At 43.6% G+C, this 9,409-nt stretch overlaps 1 non-coding gene across 1 annotated transcript; it reads right to left on the reverse strand.

The window, feature by feature from the left end:
- Window positions 1-261: 261 nt before the first annotated feature.
- Window positions 262-380, reverse strand: LOC145399927 (5S ribosomal RNA). The gene has a single exon (XR_013897373.1). It is a non-coding gene; the product is annotated as a 5S ribosomal RNA (ribosomal RNA).
- Window positions 381-9,409: the final 9,029 nt, after the last annotated feature.

The raw sequence follows: 9,409 nt of genomic DNA on the forward strand, positions 1-9,409 counted from the left end.
CTACTGTCAAATACAGCTGCTGTCTGCCTTATGTCACAAAGCCTTCAGTCACCCCGATTCACTCAGCAACCTGTATAAAATTTAATATTTAACCTGTCACGTCCCGAGCTATTTCGCACCTCTGACATCCCCCAATCCTGAGGTTTCATTCATTCATTGCCAGACGCCATGTATCCCAAACGGGGTGGTCAAGGGCTTAGAGTTAATTGTTTTACAGGGAGGGGCACTAATCCTGCACCAACCCCACTTGACACGTAGGGATGCCAACAGCATCTGGTGTTCCCAGGCGGTCACCCATCCAAGTACTAACCAGACCCAACGTTGCTTAACTTCGCTTATCGGACGGGAAGCGGTGTACTCAACGTGGCATGGCCGTTTGCTATTTCGAAATCTTTTTTCTTGGCTAAAAAACCTCCGCTTTTGGTGAGAAACATCGAAATTTCATAGAGAAATCACTCACCTGGGGTTTAAAATACTCAATCCAGGTAGCAGTACCTCCTTACCTGACTGGGTTTTCTAACAGGCTGGCACCAAAGAAAACAAGTTCTATGGGAGGGTAACTATTTCACACCACTCACAAACGATATTTATTTATTTACTTGGTGCGTATTTATATGTAGTATGAGAGTATATTGGTTTTCAAACAGTAATATAGGCATTATAAGCATTGTTTCACTCACTAACTCATCACCATACCTGACCTTCTTTTGTTGCAACGTACCCATACGTCGACGGGACGTCTCGGGTTAATTAACATCTTATGCTGCATAAGTAGGTGATAAGTTAGAAGCATTCAGTAAAATGTTTATTTCATTATCGCCAGACCAGAAATCCTTATTCATTTTTTTTTTTCTCCTACACGACTTAGTCACGGTACAAGGAAAGTTTACCCTGCAACAGTAGAGTCACTTGGGCTCACCTCCTGTTAATTAGATGAAATTATCCCCATCTATCAACCCTTCATGACGTAGATCACAAAACTCCTGCTTAAGACAAACAATTCACCAATATTTACCAGTTCTTACATTTATTACAAAGGAATCTTAAATATTTAAATCACTGAAGATACCTGTAACACTTCACAAAATTAATGTATCACCATGCAGAAAATCATAATAGGAATCATAATCACAGTTGCTGGTTTCATACCCCTAACTCATGTACTGTACCAATATTGTAACATACATCACAATAGTCAGTTTCCGTAATACTTTATGCACTAAATATCTTAGCATTTAGGCCACATGCAATAAATAGGTTACGTCACTTGTATGAGCCCAGTAATATAGTCAGATACCCACCTTACAATCTCTTACATTTCACAATACTATTTTGTACCACAAACTCCAGATGATACAACAGAGTTCATACTTAAAATTAATGATACTGATGATTTATTTCACCACTTGGTTTTATTTACCCTACACGTATAGACTGTATGCCATTTCTTGTATAGCAGTTTCCCAGCTTACGTAACACATTTGTTGCTCTTTGTCCGGATTCGTAGTTCTCTCTTGTGCCTTCTGAGTACAAAGAACCATCAACTAGAGCCGCTGAAACCCCCGTGGGCTGTACCTTCTTCTGACACTGTCACGCTGGACCATAATGCTACAGACAAAAGCACCCACTTACCATAACTAACAACCTTTCATCAAAGCTATGATGTTTCAGTATACTTGCAAGCTAGGCTTCTCTTCAAATGAACCAACATACTTGCTTAACTCCTCAATGGTCATGTCTTCAGAAATTTGTGTGCTCCCCTGCCCAGTGCCGGGACCACTTTTTCAAAATTCCAAAATAATTTCTTTTTCTTACAGATGTGAAGAGAATCGCCTTGTTACCTGGCAATGTGTTTTTTTGGCTTCTTAAACCCATCCTGTGATTAGCCATGAATAACAGAAGATTTCACAAAACAACTACACATGTGCCATTAACTTGTAAACATATGGGAGAAAACATCCGAGATTTAGTGACGAACTGAGTGCGTGGGATGATAATGTAGGGTCATGTGTACATGAAAGTGACATTCGTTCGTACCCTTCCCAAAACTGTCCTCAGGTTTTTATAACACACGCTAAATAGCCATCAAAGGCACCAGTGTGGTAAACCATCATTCAATGCAGACAGCTATTAAAGGGTCAAAATTGGTGAGACTCCATAGGCCAACACAACAGCTCTGGCAGCTTACCCAGAATGCTCAGTTGGTGTATTCCCTATTTTGGCGGGCAAGGACATGAGGTTTAAAACTCACCCCATCTCTCTTCTTTAAACCTAGAACAACTTCCCTTGATCATCTCTTATACACCCAATTTTCTTTTGCTATATCAATCCATATGAACACTTCATTTGTAAATATTTTATATATAAAGACCCTCCTTTGTTAACCCTCTCGCACACCATAAATTTTCAACAAGTTTCCTGGCCACCCCCCAGAACCAAACTCTGCTCAGGCTGTCTCTGCTCGTGCGGAAAGGAAAAAAATTCTATGGCCAAATTTACACTCAGAAATTGCTTATATTGTTATAAATCGCATCCCATCATCTTTGCTAATGTTAATACGATCAGATAAGGAAAAAAAACACAAAACAGATTAATAAATGTGCAGAAATGAAGCAAGAATAAACCTTATTTAGGTGAGAACTACCTTCTAATTACTTCCCAATATCACTGTGAAATTTTTTTCCCATAATGCGCAGTTGCAAAGGACATGTCTATATGAAGAATTTCACAAGCTTTCAAATGAGTCTGGTTTCAAATTGATATGTCCAATAGTTTTTGAGTAAATAAAAAAAAATTCAAAATCGACTAAAAACGTCTGTATTAGTGACACTGTAACAAACATATACGTAAATTCTCTCCAGTTTTGTAGCCCAAAGGTTAAGGAAGCCCAAGATATAATTCACAGTGTTATAACCCTTACTGTTATTGAGAAAATTAATTTTGAAAAGTTACAATGGGTTGTGTGCTGTAACAGCACGTACTCTCTGGACTGTAGGCTAAGTGTATTCATCTTTTGGAACCTTTCCCCAAATTATTATTTGCACACATAGGTTATTTTCCTTTACAAATGTATGCATAAGAAGTCATCAGCATGATCATGCTTTCTTCAGATTTTTTATGCGACCTATACAGTACTTTACGAGTAAAATGACTAAGAGAATACCAAGGAAATGCACCATATTTTCCTTATGAGACATATATAGTAAACACACAATTAATACATTACAATATAGTAGTATAAAAACAACACAAAAAATTGGTTATGTCCTCTAACAGTGTTGTAGTGTTTCTTGAGAGGAGGTGGAGTTGCAGAGAGGAGAAAAGGTACGATCACAGCCTGTGTGTGTGTGTGTGTGTGTGTGTGTGTGTGTGTGTGTGTGTGTGTGTGTGTGTTTGCGATGTGATTTACTGCTGTATGCTTTCATCAGTATGATACTGATGAAAGCATAGTCCTGCGCAAAGCGGCACATCATATATAGGCCATATATAGCTGGTGTCTCTCCTCCTCTCGTGCAAATAGCACAACAAACACTGCAACCTTCTCCTGTCGGGAATTCTCTCCATGGTGTTGTGCAGTGTTTAGTTCAACCATGTCCAATCGTCCACATATCGACGGCACTTGGACGGCAGTGCTCCTCCATCTCCTTGCCTCTGTACTCCTGCTGGAGGTGCAGTGGCAGGAACTGGCCGAGTAACTCCTGACAGGCCAGATATTGCAGGAGGTGGAGCGGTCGTGGCAGTAACTGGCCAAGTTACTCCTGACGTACCAGCTACTGCAGGAGGTGGAGCGATGGTTGCAGGAGGTGGAGTGATTGTTGCAGGTAGAGCAGAGGTTGCAGTTGATGGAGTGGTTGCTGCAGGTACAGGGGGTTGTCGTCGCGAGGGAAGGTCAGAGGCATGGTGGAGGACATGACCCAATGCTGGCCACTCCTCCCCCCAGAATGCCAGGAGTTTGTGGCATATGTGCTCCTGCAATTCTAGGAGAGTCATAGGCCTGGTGGAGTTCTTTTTGTAGAGGATGTAGGCATTGAATAGGGCCATGTGAATGAAATAGGTCAGTTTCTTTGTCCACAAGACCGTCCTCCTTAGGGTGGGGTAGTACTGGATCATCTGATCGAAATGAGCCACCCCGCCCATGTGCCAATTGTAGTCCTCCACCATGATGGGTTTGTTTACGGTTTAGACAATGTGATGAAATCTCCCGTCTGGACCCTTGACCTTCCCGTGCACCTGCTGAGGGACGGTGGTGTCGCTGTGAAAGGTGGACACCCATACTTACGATACATTTGTCCTTGCACAGCAACACCATTACATTGCCCTTGTGCCCAGCTTCCGCTCTATCATCAGGAAGGCGTCTAGCAAAGCTGATGTCCTGCAGCTCCCTCTGTGCTCCCCTTGCAAGTCATACTGTGCTACACACATACACTCTCTCTGCAAAAAGGCGTTTGCACAGTGATACAGAGTTGTAGTAATTGTCCATATATAATTTGTATCCTTTGCCCTTCAAAGGTTCAGTGAGGCCCCACACTATATTTTCTAGAGATTTCTTTTCCCCCGTGTATACCTCGAAATTCCAAATGTAGCCGCTCCTGGCCTCAGCCAAGATGTAGAGTTTGATGGTATATTTTGGGGGCTTCATAGGGTTATATACACAGAAAAAGAGCCGCCCCTTCCAACCCAGAGATCTCTCATTCAGGTTAGATGTTTGGCCGGGATTTTAACTTCCTTGAACCTCTGAAGGAGATACTGCATCACTGTGCAAATCCCTATTAGCCAGTCTTGATTGCCCTCGGGTATGGCGAGACTATTGAAAGCATAAAAGTGCTTCCGGATGGCCCTGAAGCACATTCCACTCATAGTCCACCAAATATGGGGTAATCATGAACCTCTGTGGACCGCCAATAGTGTCTTATGGTTGGCAGTTCACAAATCCCCATAAGAAAATATAACCCGAGGAACTGGGCCATCCCCTCTTCGTAGCAGAGGTACCAAACATCTAGTGCAGTCACCAGGAACCTGGCTTAGTTGTTGGTTTTAGGCCGTCAGGTAGAGCAACAACTCCCTGGTAAAAAAAAAGTTGGAAGTATTGGAGTGCTGTTGTTGGTGCTGCCACTCTTAAACCTGGGGTTTCAGCGAAGGGAACAGCATTGGGTGTGAATGACCCAGAACTCCAGGTTTCATCCTGATGGTCTTCACCTGGGGAAATGCTTGGCTGTGTACGTGTGTGGTGCACATGACCCCGAGACAGGCGACTACCTCTCGGCCACCCACCACTGCCTCACCTAGGCCCATGCCGCCCTCTTCTTTGTGGTGGGGAGGGAGATCGTGATGATGATTGTGTTGATGATGGCTGGGTGGATGAAGTTTCAGGTGATCGTGGTGATGGAGATGGTTGTGGTGATGGTTGTGATGAAGATGGTTTAGGTGGTGATGGTTGTGATGAAGATGGTTGTGGTGGTAATGGTTGTGTGAAGATGGTTGTAGAGATGGTTGTGGTTGTGTTGGTGGTGCTGCTGCTGTTGATGGCTTATATTCAGAGGGAAAGAAGTCTGAAGGGGACAGTGACTTTGATGATTTTGGAGGGGAATATGATATGGAAATATCTTGGATGGGTGGTGAGATGCGGGCAGGTTGGAGTGTTGTGAGATTGTAGGGTGACTTTGGGAGTCACAAGGTCAGTGTTTGCGGTGGGGGGGGGGGAGGGAGGTGGCGACAATACAGCTCAGTCTCTGTGGTCATGGTGGTTCCAGTGGTGGCAGGGGTGATACCGGTGGTGGCAGTGGTGGTAGGAGTGGTGGCAGTGATAACAGTGGTGGCAGTTGTCATACGAGTAATGGCAGTGGTACCAGGAGCAGTGGTACTGGTTACAGCAGTGCTAAGACCAGTGGTGGCAGTGGTGAAAGAAGTGGTGGTAGTGATGGTGCTACTGCCTGTAGTTCTAATTGCTGCAGCCTTGACCGCAGCTTTGCATTTATCTCTTCCCTTGGGGATGGATTTTGCTGTCCCTTTCAACTTCCTCACCCTCTCCTCCTCACCAGATTCACTATCAGATTCACTCTCATTGCTTTCTTCACTTTCACTCCCACTAAACAAGTATTTCATGTACTCCTTCTCTGATAAGCCCTTGCGTGACACTGTTGTTTTAGTGTAATAGGAGGGAAGCAGTAAAAATCAGTTATGATTATTCAAATTTGGCTTTCTATGAAAATAAATAAGAAACACTTATAAACCTTCTCCATAAGCACACTGCACTATATATACCACAATATCACTATAGTACACATAAGGTATGGACAATGCGATAATAGAAAACGAGGAATCAGATGGCCAGCTGCATGCTCACACACCCTCTGAGACTGACTGCCAAGAGGACACTGAGCTACTAATAAGCTGCTGGTCCCTGTGATAAGCTGGCAGGTGTTGTCATATATTTTTCTTAGACCTGGCCACCCTTACCTTCGACTCACCAAAATTTGACGCAATTTCATAAACACGAAAAGTTACTACGATCATTTATAGTGAAGTTGCGTCATATTGCATCACCGTTTACTCTTCAGATTGCAAGGACTATGCCTTGCATTGCGTCATTGTGCGCGAAAGGGTTAACTGTTATTGTACATAATGGTTAAATTTGGTAAGAAAATTTACTCTCCGCCTGTATTCACTTGCATAATGTTTTCTTTGTACATATTTCTTTCTCATTTTCCATTTATTTCTTGATGATATTTCCTTCCTTTAAGATTAATGTACACTCATGATCACTAATCTCTGACCAGAAAGTTAGCCAAAGTCGTGGCCAGGCTTAGGCTACACAGTCAGACACACTCCACCAACGTTTCAGAAAGGTTTAGTGCTTCAATGAACAATATTCTAAGCATCACTGAAACACTTTTGTTTCGCATATCATATTACTTTCTCAAGTAATATATGCATGGTAAGAAATAGACAAATTTGGTTATAGCTGTTATTTTTAGTCTATAATGAGTGTGTGATGATATTTGAATTTCATACTCTGTTTTATTAATCTGTTTATTTCACTGACCTATTTCTTGAGGCGAGCCTTTAACCGAGTTGTTGGTAGGTGATAGCAGAGAAATATCCACGATTGCCACAGCAGCCGGCATTCACACGACATATTCTAAGTAAGAATGCTTTATAATACCTATATCATTGACAATAATTACTACTACTTTGAACTGAACGTTTATCTCTTGTGATTACAGACCCTGTTGCCCATAGATATAAATAAGCCTAGATGCCGCATGACACCACTTAGATGCATCTGCGCTGCCGCCATCTTGGAACGGTCGAGGCAGACGATGTCGTGTTCCTGACGATGGTCAATGGTGACCACTATTTACCTAGAAATGCAACAGCACTATGCTGCTTTTGGATGTAGAAAGCGTCGAAATATATCTATGATGACACCGAGAGCACGAGCGGATCAACTGTCTGGTTATGCAAACGTCCCTTAGCTGCTTCCCTATCCTCCAAAAGGAGGATGGTGGCTTGCAGAAAGGAAATTAAAGCCTGCAGTCAACCGAGTTCAAGTTTCAGATGAACCAGGAACCACAACCATCACCACAACAACAAGAACCACCACCATAACAGCCACCACCACAACCACCACCACTGCACCACCACACCACCACCACCACCACCACCACCACCATAACAACAACAACCACTACCACCAGCACCACATCTACCACCACAACCACCACCACCAGCACAACAGCAACAACATCCACAACCACCACCATAAGAACAATCACCACTACAACAACAATCACCACCACAACAACAACTACCACCACCACAACAACAACTACCACCACCACAACAACAACTACCACCATCACAACAACAACAACCACCATCACAACAACCACCACCACCATCACAACAACAACCACCACCACAACAACAACCACAAAAACCACCACCACAACAACAACCACAAAAACCACCACTACAACAACCACCACCATCACTACAACCACCACCACCAAAACAGACACCACCACAACAAAAAACCACCACCACAACAACAACAACCACCACAACAACAATCACCACCACCACCACCACCATCACAACATCCACCACAGCAATAACCACCACCACAGCAATAACCACCACCACCACAACAACAACCACAAAACAACCACCACCATCACAACAACCATCATCACTACAACAACCATCATTACAACAACAACAACAATAACCACCACAGCAACAACCACAAAACAACCACCACCATCACAACACCCATCATCACTACAACAACCACCATTACAACAACAACAATAACCACCACAGCAACAACCACAACAACAATCACCACATAAATAACCACCACCACAACAACCACCATCACAAAAACAACAACCACAATAACAACCACAACAATCACCACAACAATAACCACCACCACAACAACAACCACCATCACAACAACAGCAACCACAACAACAATCACGACAACAGTAACCACCACCACAACAACCACCACCACAACAACCACCACCACAATAACCACCATCACAACACCAACAACCGCCATCACAACAACAACCACAATAACCACCACAGCAACAACCACACCTACAATCACCACAATAATAACCAGCACCACAACAACCACCATCACCACCACCAATGCAACAACCACCAGCACAACATCCACCACCATCATAACAACAACAACCAACACAACCACTACCACCACCACCACAAGAACAACCACCACCACCACCACCAATGCAACAACCACCAGCACAACATCCACCACCATCATAACAACAACAGTAAGAACAACAACAACAACCAACACAACCACTACCACCACCACCACAAGAACAACCACCACCACCACCACCACCACAAACATCACCACAACCACCACCACCAAAACAACAGCAGCAACAACTATAACCACCATCACAACAATGACCACCACAACATCCACAACCACAACAACTACAACATCCACCGCCACCACCACCAAAACCACCACAACAGCAACAACAACCATAATCACCACCACAACAGCCACCATTATAACCACCATCACAACAACCACCACCACAACAACAACAACCACCATAACAACCACCACTAACGCAACATCAACCACAATTAACACAACAACCACCATCACTCCCAACACAATAACCACCACCACGAAAACAACAACAAAAATCACCATCACCACCACCACGACAACAACAAAAACCACCATCACCACCACCAAAAGAACAACACCAAGAACCACCATCACCACCACCACCATCACCACCACAGCAACAACCACCACTACCACTACGATAACAACCATCACCACCACCACAACAATAACCATCATCACCACCACAACAACAATAATCACCATCACCACCTCCAC

This window comes from Coenobita brevimanus, chromosome 50, assembly GCF_032717465.1.
Source record: "Coenobita brevimanus isolate Jiangsu-jjx chromosome 50, ASM3271746v2, whole genome shotgun sequence".
Lineage (NCBI taxonomy): Eukaryota > Metazoa > Arthropoda > Malacostraca > Decapoda > Coenobitidae > Coenobita > Coenobita brevimanus.